Source organism: Centrocercus urophasianus, unplaced genomic scaffold (assembly GCF_019232065.1).
Source record: "Centrocercus urophasianus isolate 14NV4802_14NV808 unplaced genomic scaffold, USGS_Curo_1.0 seq_9, whole genome shotgun sequence".
NCBI lineage: Eukaryota > Metazoa > Chordata > Aves > Galliformes > Phasianidae > Centrocercus > Centrocercus urophasianus.
In genome coordinates this window covers 32,169,880-32,184,870 of record NW_024885532.1, presented here as the reverse complement: position 1 = coordinate 32,184,870, position 14,991 = coordinate 32,169,880, and the positions used below count along the sequence as shown (strand labels likewise).

The window sequence follows — 14,991 nt, the reverse complement described above, 5'->3', positions numbered from 1 at the left end:
AAAAAAAAAAAAAAAAAAAAAAAAAAAAAAAAAAAAAAAAAACTGGCCTCTTTAGGGAGGGAGGGAGGGAGGGAGGGAGGGAGGGAGGAAGGAGATATAGCCTTGCTAGTTAGAAATTGATTGTATGCTTCTTTAAAGCCCATATTACAATGTCCACCTGCAATGCTTAGTGCAGAGCATTTCATGTAGATGACTGTGTCCTGATCTATGTCTGTATGATTAAAGTGTAGAGGTTAAAGTAAGAAAGAAAAGGAAACTGAATCGAAGTAGTGTTGCTATGCCACAGCACTGATATATCAGGAAAATTCAAGCTTCTGAGGTGATAGGTAATTGAAGTGCTGATGAATGCTATCTGTTCCCACCCGTAAACTGTCTAGGCTTCTCACAAAGGAAGTATGCTGGATTGTGCACTGGTGTTTCAGGGAGCATGGCAATCACTGACAAGGAGGTGCTGAGACAATCCTTTGTGTCACGTAGCAAAGACAGACTGACAGCTTGGCTGGAGTCAGTTGGTACAGATTCCTCTCCTTTTAAATTTCATTTTCCCTTCTTTTCAGTTCCTCAAAACTCAAAGAGGAATAAGATTCAAAAAGACAACAGTGACCATTCTGCTTGATGTTAACTCAGGCAACATGGACTGGGGATTAAATATATGGGCCCAGTAAACCTAAATAAGCGCTTTGTAAAGTCACTTGGTAGATGTAAGCAATATTCCAAGATATCAGTGTGTTGATTGCAGAAAAAAAAGAGAAAGGTCATTGTTGTGAGGGGTTAGCTTTGAGGAGGTCTGTGAAAGCAGGATATAGATGCAAAGAAAAGCAAAAGAGCAACCAGCAGATAGACTCCTAAGAATTGCACCACCCTCTGAGCAAAGCATTTCTCCTGAACATCTAATCTAAATCTTCCCACTTTTAGTATAAAACCATTCCCCTTGTGCTATCGCCATCTGCATCTTTTTACACTCCATGTAAAAAATTTGTCTTCCTTCTTTTTATAAGCTCACCTTATGTACTGGAAGGCCACAATGAATTCTCCCCAGAGCTTTCTCCAGGCTGAACAACCTCAGCTCACTGAACCTGTCTTCAGAGGAGAGGTGCTTCAGCCTTTTGATCATCCTCATGGCTCTCCTCTGGACCCATTCCAACAGCTCCACATCTTTCTTGCCCTGTGAGCTCCAGAGCTCTACACAGTACTCTTGATGAGGTCTCATAAGGGCAGAGTAGAGGGGGAACAATCACCACATAGGTCACAGATCCCACTACTGGCTCAATGTCCAGCTTTTCAACCCAGAACTTTCCTTCTACTCAGGGCCTCTCTCAGTGAGCCCTTCTACACAACTCTGTGGCTGTGACCATCCAGGCAATTCTTTATCCACTGAATAGTCACTCCTTCATATCTTTCCAAATTTGGAGATAAGGATAGGGTATAGCACCATGTTATAGGCCTTGCACACATCCAGGTAGATGACATCAGTTGCTGTTCACCAGTGCTGCCAATCTGTCATAGAAGGGCACCAGATTGGTCGGATATGATCTGCCCATGGTAAAGCCATGCTGGCTGTATCAGATCACCTCCTTATCTCACATGTGCCTTAACATCTCTTCCAGGAGAATCTGCTCCAATATCTTCCCAGGCACAGAGGCTGACCAAACTCTGGTTTCCTGAATCTTCTTTTCTCCCCTTCTTAAAGATGGGAGTGATGTTTCACGTTTTGCAGTCTCTGGTGGCTTCACCTGACAGCCATGGCTTTTCAGTATGATGGAGAGGCTTGCCAACCACATCAGCCAGTTCTATCAGGTCCCTGGGATACATTATACACATTATAGTGGAAGGAGAAGGATACATCAAATATATTTCCTTAGGAAATGCTAGAAACATTACAGAGGACTGTAAGTCATGGATAAATTGGATATTGCAGGTAATTTTACTGTAGACCATTCTGTTTGGGACAATTCACTTTTATACTGAGTCTGGTGCTTGTCTACTTTGAAGGATTAAATAAAAAAAGAAAAAGAAACAGAAGCTCAGAGGCTGTGAGACATCTTTATCTTAGGAAAGGATTGGTGAGTCTCTGGGATTTGTTTCCTGGTGAAGGGGCTGGTATGTGACTTGGCTTTATGTTTAGCACTGCAACAGTTTTCAAACAGATGATGGCTGGGTCTTAGCTCAGATGAAAATGAAGCAGCCTTTGTAGGCACTAGAGTTCCAGACAGCAGATGAGTTGATCAGATGAAGTGGGACACAGCTTTTCTCTCTTTAGCTGATGCAAAGCCACCTATGTGTGAGGAGCGAGGATGTAAAGCAAAGTGTTTTGATTGATAAGCGCTGGAATAGGCTCCCCAGCGAGATGGTTGAGTCACCATCCTTGGATGTGTTTAAAAATCATTCGGATGTGGCGCTCAGGGGCATGATTTAGCAGAGTGTTGTTAGTTAGGGTAGTATGGTTAGGTCATGGTTGGACTCAATGATGTGTAAAGTCTTTTCCAACCTAAGTGATTTACGATTCTACAATAGGGAAAAGGACTTTTAACCATAACTTCTGTTTCTTTGACCAGTAATTCTGAAACTATTACAAATCACCAACTATTACAAAGTTCACCAAGAAGAGATTTGGTCATATGCTGATGTTTATTACTAAAATTAAGCAAGTTATCTCTTGTTCAGTACAGTAACAAGTAGAGGCTACTGCATTTTTTTGCCCATTCTGTACTTTGTTTTTATTCATTTATTTATTTTTCAAAATAATCTGTCAGAATGGGATGTGTAATTATAGTAAACATTGCTCCAAATAGTACTTCAAAAAAAGGTTATACATGCTTTTACTTCTTGTTCAAACTCACTTAGATATTTATTTTTCAGGTATATTCTAACTTTACTTAATAAAGTGCCAAATTCTCAAAGGCTGCCAAAATTACTGATTTATACCTATCAATTTCAAATCAGCAGTTTTACTGTGGCCACTCCACATGCTGTGGTTACCCACAGCTTGGCCTCATGAATAATGCTTCAAAATACTTGATAATTACAGTATCCCCATACCTAACTTATGCATTTCAATCATACAAGAAATAGCTTATGGTCTATTCCCCAGTTGATTATAACTTCTATATTAAAAAGGCTACACTTATAATTTGCTTGCTTATGCCAGATGGCAAGTTCCTAATTAAATACATTTCTCATGTGCCTTATTTTTCTGCTTTCATTTTGGGAAACCTAGACTCTCAGTAAGGCCAACAGATTGTTGAGATACATTGTTGACATCAATAATTGTTGTTTTACTGTCTTGTAGTGAATGGCAGCTTAAAAAAGATCTGATGATTCAAGGGCTGTGTTTTGATCTTTGGCACTGAGGCTCTACTTTTATACAAGTTCAGATCTTCAAAACAGATTCTTAAAAAATTGTTTGCTGTACTGTTGTATTCATACTCCTTTAGGGCTGTTTGCATTTCTTCCATAGGTGAGAGCACAGATTGCTCTTATGGTAGTTGATGAGAAATGTTAATTCTCTGTTCTCCTTTTTTATTGGTCTTCTTTTTGTCTTCCTAGAAACCTCAGAAGGGGTAAAAAATTCTCAGCTGAATGATGAGCTTCCACTGTCTGCCTGATAATGACAATATGATCCAGAGGGTCTGGAGTAAGTGCATCATTCTGGGATTCTGAACTGTAGTTCAGCACAAGAAGTCATCACTTACACTACATGTTTTTTGCAGTATGATGATACAGCTCCAGATGCACACGTTCGAAGGCCTGTTAAACCTGTTCTACCGTGGAATTAATTATAGACACATAGGATGGTTTTGAGTTGGAAGGGAACTTAAAGGCCATCCAGTTGCAATCACCCTGCCTTGTGCACAGTTGCCAGTCACCAAAACACTCACTAGATGAGGTTACCCAGGTCCCCATCCAACCTGGCCTCAAACACTTCCAGGGATGGGGCACCCATAGCTTCTTTGGGCAGCCTTTTCCAGTGCCTCACCACTCTGAGTAAAGAATTTCCCCTTAATATTTAATCTACATATCCCCTATTTTTGTTAAAAACCATTATCCCTTGTCCTAATACCGCATCCTTGGATAAAGAGCCAATCTCCCGGTTTCCTGCAAGCCCTCTTTAAGTACTGGAAGGCCACAATGAGTTCTCCCCAGAGACTTCTTCAGGCTGAACAAGACCAACTCCCTCAGCCTTTCTTATTAGGAGGGATGTTCCAACTCTGTGATTACCTTGTGGTCTCCTCTGGAACCATTCCAACAGTGCCACATCCTTCTTGTGCTGCGGCCCCGGATCTGAACACAGTGCACCAGATGAGTCCTCACAAGGGGAGAGTACAATCACCTCCATCACTGTGCTTTTTTTGATGCAGCTCAGGATACAATTGGCTTTCTGGGCTGTAAGCACACATTGCCAGACAATGTTGAGTTTATCATCAACTGATACCTCAAAGTCCTTCCAGGGCTGCTCCCAGTCCACTCATGCTTAAGATTTTAGTGACACAGGTATGGGACGTTGCACATGACCTTGTTGAACTGCAAAAGATTCACACAGACCCACCTTCCCAGCCTGTCTAGATCCTTCTTAATGGCATCCCCTCCCTCCAGTCTGTCAGTCACAGATTTGCAGAGGATGCACCCAATCCCACTGTCCATGTCACCAGCAGAGATCTGCTTGCTGATGGAGCTGTGAATGGGTGCTCAGCGCATCACACACTGAAATAAAAATCCTAATGCACAGAAGAATTAACTCATTAAAAAAGGTTTTAATCCACTGTCCTGTACAGAATAGTGAAGAATTCCCCTGCAATCCAAGTACGCATTTCTGGTTTTCTTCCTGAGAAAAAGCTAGCAGTTAACTTCCAAAAGTCAACAGTAGTTGCACTTCATACTTGATACTGTAGAAGCATTATCTGAACTTTGTAATAGGGCAAAATCTTTTCAAATCTGCTTGGACATTTTAGGTTAAGTAGTGTTGTGGGTTTTTTTTCTTTTTTTCTCTGCAGTATTAAGCAGCATCTTCAGTTTTTAGGGTACTACTATAGCAACATCCCTTCATCATGTCTTCTAGTTGACACATAAGCTTCATTAGTCTTGCCCTCCCCAGATTGCACCTCTAAAAGAGTCTGCAATGGTAAGCTTAATTATTTGCTTTTTGAAAAAACTTCATTGTTTTATCTTAGATCTATTCCAGTTCACCTGTCAGGCTCATCCTGCGGTGAGTACTGTGTGTACGGGCAGCTCTTAACTTGTTGCCTCACAATTTAGCCTTTTTACAGGTTCGTACAGAGTTAAATTCACAGAAGTAAAGGAGCTATTTAATAAAAAATGTGTGAAGATGCAATCCAATTAGAAGATATAACTTCACAAAACCAACAAACAAAAAAATCTGTCAAAGCCACCGAACAACAAAACTAACCCTCTGTCAGTTTGAATCTGCTTGATAGAGGAGTGTGGTAGCAATGAGTTGGAAGATAACAGCTGAAGCAGAAATTGAAATACTGATAGGATGATTGGGAACAGCCCCACAGCCAGCTGTTCATGTTCATGTATGAAAACATTTCACAGAGACCAGACACAAGGACCTGCTGTGCTCTGACATGCTGGGCAGTTGGATATTTAGAAATAAGTCCTTTTATGTTTATCTTGTCTTCAAACTCTTTTTTATATTTTTCTGTTTTAGGAGCTAAGTATTCTTGTTCATACTGTGATGAAATATAGCTATTCTGAGTTCCAAAGATGTTTTGAACCTCTTTATAGGTACTGGCATAATGAAACAGTGTCAACAGATATGCCTTAAAGTCTTAGTACATGTGTTCCTATTACTTTCTCCACTAAAGTTATACTGTGCTTATATTCCAAAATGTTGCTGTTGTAATATTTCTTACTTTGTGCAAGTAACTATTTTAAACAATTGAACTTTATAGCTTGAAGATATGCCACAGTATCTTTCAAATATTTCTATATATATAGGAAAGATTAAGTTCCTTTTGGCTCAATGTTTTGTTCAGGTTTAGAAGATGACATCCCTTTATAAAATATTCACCCTAGCCCTACTCATAGGACATAGTCCCCTCTGTTCTTAGAAGTCCAGAGGTGGCTAGTGACTAATTATATTTCATTTCTTCTGACAGTTTGTTAATACAGTTGTCCCCCAATTTATTTAATTGAGGATTCAGTTTTATTTTTCATTCAGTGATTGTAACAGATAAATATTTTTGTGTGGCTTTGGTGTGGGTTTTTTTGTTTGTCATATAATCACAGTTGTTCAGCAGTAGAGGGCTTCTATTCTCAGTTTACTTCATTAATAATTATGAAGAGGGATATCTGTTGCAATGCAATTTTGGGAATACAAGAGAGCTGGGATATCTTGTTTTCTTGTGAGAAGGGAGTATTAATGACATTAGCGAGATTTAGGCCTCAAGGACAAAGATACTGTAAATGGAGTAAGGGCAGTGGTAGCCAGATACTCTTCTGACTGCAGATGATCTGTTTTCTGACTACAGTATATAAAACCTTATAGACAGACACCTCCCTGCAACAAGTAGTCCAAGAAAATCTAGCCTAGATGATTAAAGTGAAACTAATTTTTTTATAACAAGCAACTGTGAAATTATTGTTTGGCTCTTATTACTGAAATAAACTCTGTTTTCCAGAGAGACTAGACTGTCCTTCTGCCCTAAGTTCCTATTGTGTTCTTTAAACATGTCAGAGACCTGGAAATTATTTTAATAAGTTAGAGAAGTTGATACAAGTAAGACCAAAGGGCTCTTATGGATGTATAAATTTCCATTTAGTTTGTCTTTTCATTGGATGAATTGGTTAAGCTGATAGTCACCATCTTCTCCACCATTTCATTGTCTTGTGCTTTGAGGAGATATTGAAAACTTGTAGGTATACACGTAACTACTTGTAAACTATCTGTATGAAAAAAGTGGTGTATTTTGGTGGCAGAATACTCAAACCACAATTTAGGGATCTTTTTCCATGTTTTTTTTTTCCCATGGCATGCATTTTCAAGTACTTCTTGAAATTCATGAATAATTCTGTCTTTGTTATAAAACTGAATATACAGGTGTTTATAATTTTTTGGAGCATAGAACACAGCCTCTGAATCCTGTATCCATTTCTTCCTCTGCTTAGGCGAGTACTGGTAGGAGGAGGTCCTGCCAGTGTGGAGTATGTTTGGTTTAACTAGCTAAACATTTCCGGAATGTTATCTAACGTAACCTCTCCAGAACTATGTTATCAGTCACTGATTAGCAAAATCCAAATGAAAAGGATGTTGGCAACTGCTGGTGAGAGACAGGACATTAGGATTCTTGGTCTGGGACAATAATCACTTGAGAGGAAGACTTAGTTTTCATACAGATGAAATGAGACTCCATGACTGAAGTAATTGCTTATTACACTAATGCATTCTAATAATAACTGGAACTTTAATATTCCAACAGAAGTCTTCATTATTTTTCATATACATTTTGGACAAAAATTTTTATTCCATTCACTGTAAACAATGCTGGCGTACATGTGCAGACCAAACAGGGCTTGGGTGTCCAGTGTTTCATTTTAGTGTGTACTATAATTTCAATCTCAGTGTGTTTTGGCCCACATCTTTTACAATATTGTCAATTAAAGTGCTCAGGAGGGCAATTCAGGAATTTATTTTGTTCATTCCTATATATTCCTGAAAATTTTTCCTTTCTCTTTCCATTTTTTACATTTAAATAGGAAGACAGCCACCTTCAGATGATACAGAGCTCACTGACAGTTGCTCTTGCTCCTATCCTACTTCATGAGAACTTCAGAAGATACTAACTGAGGTATTTATTTGTTCTTTTTATTTTATGTGTTTTTACTTTGCAGGTATACCAAGAGCAGTAATAGACATGGAAAATAACACAAAAGTTCTGTCCATAAAGAAAACTACTGTGTGATGTAATTTCATTATGAAGAATGTTTGTCCTTTATGTCAGATACCAGTGAATTAATTCTTTTGTACAGAAAAGAACAACTCGATTCGTGTAATGTAAACAGTCTCATAAAGAATTAATGGACTCAGTGTTCATAAAAGCAAAAAAGTATCTTATAAGCCTGTGGCCAGCCCTAAATTTATGATCTGCAGCTGTTGAACGTCTGATAGGAACTTCATCTTCTAAAGCATGATAACACTGTGAGTATATAGCTAGAGAAAAGGAAACACTGTGCTTTGAGAAAGTTGTCCAGACAAATGGATGACGACTGCATAGCACGGTTACTGGTCTTCTATTGTGTAAAATCTTGCATATGCATGCTTTAATACTTTTTAATTTGCATACAGTTACAGCGCAGATTCTGCAGTCTCATAGGTTAAACAGAAAATTGTAGGTCAGTGTACAGTCAGTCTAATGTAAGCTGTGCAGCGCTGAAATTCTTGTTTTCTACATCTGAAAACTAGAAGCCTAAATGACGTTGAAGAAAGATGGCTCATAATTTCTAAAAGAATGTTGTAAAATATGCACTACAGTGTATGAAACATTTTGTTTGAGGCTCTCATTAGTTATGTGCATCTTTCATAATACCAAGAACAGATTAACATTTAGAGAAGGTTAATAATTCTTAATGTAATTATTATGTAAATGTCGTATGTACTGTTCTAATTGTATAATATAAGTTTAACATAAGTATTTCTTGCATAAGTGTTTTTGAAAGAGGCCTTATGTACCAACCACTAGAGATTCTGTTTAGAATAATGTCAGTATTAAAATTGCTTATTAAAAAAAAAAAGATTGTTTTGTTGGATATTACTCAAGGATGCAGAAAACAGAAGTTTTGTCTGTTAATTTTGCTCTTAACAGCTATCTATGTTAATAGCATTTATGCCTGAATTCTGTGAAATGCTTCATATTCTCAGATTTTAATAAAGCAGCTGGGATTTGTGATCTCAGATATAACAGGTTGTGCCATTTTAGTATGCACTACGCACTGGCTCTATCTTACAGTGGGGCAGTTCATATCTGGAGTCAGCACACAACCATTTTAGCAATAGAATTGGCCGCTTATGTCACAGATTAAAATTAGCCACGTCTGTACGCCAGAGCAACAGAGTGGAATGCAACACACAGCCAAACATGTGAGCAAATTTTCTTCTAGTGATATTTGGCCAGGCCTAAAATATCTTCCACTCCCAGATTTGAAAGTAGTGGAAAAGTTAGTCAGATCCCTCTGGGGAAGAGTCTGATTGTAGTTTATTCAGAAGTTCACTTTGTTTCAGATCTCTAAGGTAAGAAACTTATTTTCTAATTATTTTTATAAGTATTAAAATGTTTGCAAGTTAAGATCAAGCTGTTTTTTGATCTTTACTTAACATATGGTTATATTGAACTTCCCTCTCATCTGATTTTCTGTGCAGCATTCCAGGCCTTTTCTGTCCTCATATAAGAATCATGTTGCTACTCATACCATTTGTTTTCGGACCTGAATTTAAGTGTTAATTTTTATACAAAGTTATAACTTTGATTCTGGTAATTTGAATATATTTGTTTTAGCAGCTAAATGCAATGTGAAGTTGCATGGTATAAACTTGCATTTGTATAATATTAAGAAGCTAACTTTTAGTGCTTTTTAAGTTTTTGTACAACATCATATGAGCATACAAATGTATTACAGAATTACATAAATCTCTGGTTTTCAATAGTAAATCTCTTATGGTTGCAGCTCTAAGTTTCTCTCAGTTATCTATCACATACTGAAAGTTCAATTTAATGAAGAGTGGATCCTTTGCTTCTGCTGAACACTTATTTTTGATTTGACAGCCTGATACTAACTTTCCATCTGAGGAACTATTACCAAAATAAGCTTCAACTGACTGGAATTTGAATCTAGCAAACTTGAACAAATAAGGAGTGTATAACTGCATGCATACAGAACTCCTCTTACAATGTGGATTCAAATATGTTTTCTCTTGGATAATTTCACTGCCTGCAGGAAAATGACCAATTTGATACCAGTATATTTCTGACTCATTATCAAATGATTTAGTGGAAGATATTTGATGTCTCTGCCAGGTGCTAGCACTGAAGATTTAATCATGCGTCAGAATGAGCGCATAAGTTCTTACAGCAGGAATGTGATTTGACTGCATCTACGCCAGTCACCTAGGCTACGTTTATAGAGATACAAGTGGTTTTACCATTCTAACTTAAATACATTCTTGAGGAGATGATGAATCACCTCCTGGCAGAGTCTGCCTCTCTCTATTGTCGGTGCAGGGGATCTGTGCTTGGTAAGGTTAAATCTGGCCTGCATAGCTACATCCGAATGGGGGAACTATAGTAACTATGTGCCATAGAGTCCTGAAAGTTTGCAGTTGGTTACGATTTTGGTAACTTTGGTTGCAAGGTATATTCAGAATTGATTCTACCTTGCCTAGGCTGAAAGTCTGTTTATCTTCTAAACAAATGTGGTATTCATGTATGAAGTACAGACCTTCTTTCTATTACATAATGAAAGAAAACAAATGACCCTAAAATTTGTCCAAGTGTAAGAGTCACTGCATGGAGTTAAATTAGAAATAAAAGGATCCATATTAAGCCCAGTATTAGAAGGAGCCATTTAAAATCTCTTTTCTAAGCTTCTATGGCTTTTCCAAATGACATGCAAATTTTTTCCTGCTTGAAAACTCACTGGTGAAAGCGAGTTGCATATTAGTTTTTAGTTGTAATTATAAGGCTCCAATAATAATTTAAAAATAAAATATTTGTCCATTCTGTAATAGATTTGTAATTACACAGGTGTGTAATTTGTAATTAGACAATCTGTTGTTAGTATGGAGGAATTTCAAGCAGAAATGTACTTAAGTATGGGTAAATAGTTTTGAAAGAACAATTGAAAGGAAAAGCTGGAAATATTATATAATACAAACCCAAGCCTCCATCAAACAGCACAGGAAAATTATCTGAGAGTACAAATGCCCTCTTCTTTGAATAGTTTTGAGAGATTTATTTCTTCCTCTGAAAAGTAATGCCTTTTGTGTGAGATATAAATCTCAGGTCCTGGCATCTTACAGCTTGTAATTGTTTTCATGACTTGGAATTAAATTCATCTTGCTTTCAAGTAAATTTATTTCTCAAAGTTGATTCTCTTAGATGTTTAATGAGATGATTGAGGTTTTTCCTTAACAGAGGCATTTAGAAAGTGTTTCTCTCCTTCAAGACTTCTAGTATGTAATAAGAGGTGATGATAATCTTCTTGACAATTGCACTTTCTCAGTGGAGACATTATGGGCTTTCATCTGTCTTCTGTCTCATTCTCATAAAGTTCATAGGAATATATGATTTCTAAGACCTCTGCGTGTCCGTAGAATGATTGGAATTGACTAAGAAGCTCGAGAACTTTTGTAAGAAGGATGGAAAGTGATGGGAGATAGACAATTTAGACAGTGACAGAGTGTGATTACACATTTTCCTTTGTTAAGCCAAGATAAAACTATCCTGACAGTTTCAATAACAAGTTTATTCAATATCTTGGTCACATTTTCAGCTTGGGTAAGAATATTCTCACTATGTAGTTCATCTGTAACTTTGGCTACCTGGGGCAGTCTTCTCATTAAGCCTCTCTGTATACCTGCCAGAAGCTGTTAAACAGCTGCTGCATTTCATGCCACAGTTGCTTACGTTTCTGTGGTGAGTGAAGTACTTCTGTATAAGAAAGTGGAATATGAACTTCAACATTTTTTAAGTGGAGTGTGATATGCAATAAGTGTTGGCATTAGCTTTAAAACAGATGATTCTCACTGAAACATAAACATTTTTTATGTGAATATATGCGTATGTATAACTTGATGGTTAGCTATAAGAATCACATATGCACACTTAATTTTTTAGCATTTATTTTCATATTTTTCATTAATTTTGTGTCTAGTTAAACATTTATAGAACTGATAGTTCTATAAGTTATACCTGCTGACTTGTTTTGTTAACTGAATCTGGCCATGTTTGTGGAAGATTAGGTCATTTTTCCTTTAGCCATATTGAGAACATCTAAAGTGCTTGCTATATTAGTAATATTAAAATGACTGTCTTTCTGTATCAGAAATGCTCAGATACTAACTACAATATGACTTTAACTCAGAAGAGAATTAAAATTGGAATTATCTAGAAATAAACTATGATTTTTGATTTCTTGAGTAAGTAAAGCATATAAATATCTAGATCGTAAAAGAAGAAAATCAAAGGCTGCAGAAAGCTAAATTCTTTTCTCCTCCTTTGCTTTATCAGAAGATTCCATCTTTCAGTATTTTGTCAATCTTTTTGTGACTTTATTCAACATTCCTTTGGCAATTTATCTCCCCATTTTACCATCTATCTCCCTTTTTTCCATCTATGTCTCTCAAGTTTGCTTACTTCACTTTTTATCACTAGGATTCTTCTCAGTATTTAATATACTGTACTTAAAATATATTGTGGAGACTTTATCTCTTTTATATGTCTGATTTCATATTTTGATATTTCACAGCTGAAATGAAATGAGAACATTTACAAGACAATTTTCCCATCTTGAAATAGATTTGAACACTGGTAGATGTTTTGAAGTCTCTGGGGAATTTTATTCAGCTTTCTCCTTTTGATTCAAGTAATACGTAGCCCTTGTACAAGGTGAAGTTCATGATGCTAAATCATGTTCAGAGAAGGGCAACAGAGCTGTGAAGGGTCTGCAGCACAAGTCTTATGGTTAGCGACTGAGGGAAGTGGGATTGTTCAGTCTGGAGGAGGTTCAGAGGTGATCTTGTTGCACTCTACAACTGCCTGAGAGGAAGTAGTGGTGAGGTGGAGATCTGCCTCAGCTCCCAGGTAACACTGGCAGGATAAGAGGGAATGGCTTCAAGTTGTACCAAGGGAGATTTAGGTTAGATAATTGGAAAAATTTCATAACAGAATTGCACTTAGAAAGTTGCATGGACTTTTCCTGAACCTGAACTTAGAAAAGCCTAATTTGTAGCTTTTTCTCTTCCTGGAGAAGTATTTACATGTGAAATCACCATACCAAGAAGTAAGTTCTTCTCTTGAAGAGTCTAGTTTAATCTGTAATGCAGGTAGTAAACAAGCTGAGCATGCAACAAAGAATCTTGCCTAACAGCATATCAGGACCCGTACTTCAGAATGACCTGTAGTTTTCTTTCAATCTACAAGGAATAGTTTAGGTAATAGCCCTTACATGTCTAATTCTTTTTTCATAAACTGTCAAATGGATGCAAAAGCTCTGGAACTTGTCAGTTGCTCATTGTTTATGGTCCAAACTGTAAATAAAGCTGTAACAGATATGTAGGTAGCAGATACCAGTTATTAGAGCTTCCTGATAAAATATTCCAAGTTTTATTGTCTTCTGGGTTGGTTCTCTGGTGAAATTTCAGGCTACAAAAATTGATGGGTGTATGAGGCAATATTCTCAGTAACTGATCAGCAAATAATCTGTCTAATCTGAGTTTAAAATAACAAATAATACATTCTATGGATGCTTTTTCCCTTGTTAGTCCAAAAAATGACCAGGGACATGCTTCCTGGAGATTGTAATATGCTTGTTCTTTGACTCTAATAGAAATTGTTTTCCATTTCCTCAAAGTAGGACCTTTAAAATGCAGAAGTATGCAAAATACAAATCATACTGTTCACATTGCAGTATTTGAACCAGTGATGTAATTCAAATTTAATGTAAACTTAGGTTTTAGTATTAACTGCTTATTTCCATTTCTGTTAATATACTTTATATTAAAAAATCAACTTTGAGGTATAGAAGGTACATAGATGTTAAATGAGAGATCTTACTCTCAGTATGTTTTGGAATGTGTATGTACTTCACTTGCAATTCTAGCTTTTGTTTCTTTATTTATTACTTAATTTATTTGTACAGCTAATGGAAAAATGAGGTATGTGTTTTGTAACTTTTGCATCTTTCCTGTTAGTTTAATCCAATAAGTAGCATATTGATGAAGAGTATTTATACATCTTGCTATGTTCTTCATCTCCTGTGTTTTTGCATTACTGCTTTGTCACAGCTGTTGAAGAAACATAGAGGCAGTTGCTGCCTAAACATTTGAAGTTAACATCACCTAAAAAGGCTTCTGCTGTGCGTGTGTTTTGATGATTTCCTTATGTGTCTAATACATTTTTAAATGAATTTGTTTTCTTCTGTGTAATAAAAATGTGTAGTAACACTGTTATGTCAAGGACTGCAGTGCAAAAGCAGCACATCAGTTTGTGTTGTCTGATGCAAAAAATTCATCAGAAAAGGAGAGACATTTAAAATATGTCATGAGGTAGTATAAATAGGAATGCATCTTGCTTACCTCACTGCAGAAAAGGGAAGTGAATTTCAAATTTGCAGTTTAGTTACGTGTCTTTTCAAAAAAGGCACAATCGAGACTTTATAGATTGAACACCAAATAATTCTTTAAGATTTTGGAAATCTTATCTGTGGTGAATCACTTAAATTAATAGGGGAGACACAAGGGCTTACTTTCATCTCTAGCCTCTGTGTCTTTCATTTCACCATTGCTGTTGGTGGGTTTTTTTTTCAATATATTTTCAGCTTACTGTTCAAAAAAGGTTCACAGAAGGGCATTATATCTCTCTGTAATGTATGTAATCATTTAACAAGGCTAATGCACTACTTTTCAAGGTTCTCAGCCAACAGTGGACTGCACTCGAGAACAGGGTTATCTGTGTTTGTATGTTTTGTCATTGTACTTAAGTCTACTGTGTGAACTGGGAGTATGCCTGTAAAGAGACAGCAGCATTCCTCCTGGAAGTAGTTAGTATTTTAAGAAAAGTAGAAGCAAGCACGGGAAAAAGAGAAAAAGTTATGCCAATTCATATGCTTTTATGTATTTAAATAGAGCTGCTTCTTTAGGCTGTCACAGACAGTGCCTCTTCCAGCACAGAGGACATGAAATACTTTTCCAGAGAACAACATTGAAGATAATGTTAAAGGACTTTTCCTGAAAGCTCTGCTCCTTGTAAAGCATAAATT

The 14,991-nt window shown here is 36.8% G+C and overlaps 1 protein-coding gene across 8 annotated transcripts in view; it reads left to right on the top strand.

Moving 5' to 3' along the window:
• Nucleotides 1-14,991, top strand: part of SGCG (sarcoglycan gamma) — a 119,540-nt gene that overhangs the window by 27,174 nt on the left and 77,375 nt on the right. For 3 of the 8 annotated variants that reach the window (XM_042839276.1, XM_042839273.1, XM_042839278.1), the window contains exon 2: nucleotides 7,717-7,808. The gene's annotated coding sequence lies outside the window, so the exon portion shown is untranslated. Of the gene's footprint in view, nucleotides 1-3,549; nucleotides 3,635-7,716; nucleotides 7,809-9,143; nucleotides 9,248-14,991 lie in introns of those variants that run through there. The other 5 variants (XM_042839275.1, XM_042839272.1, XM_042839274.1 and 2 more) reach the window with 4 other exon arrangements.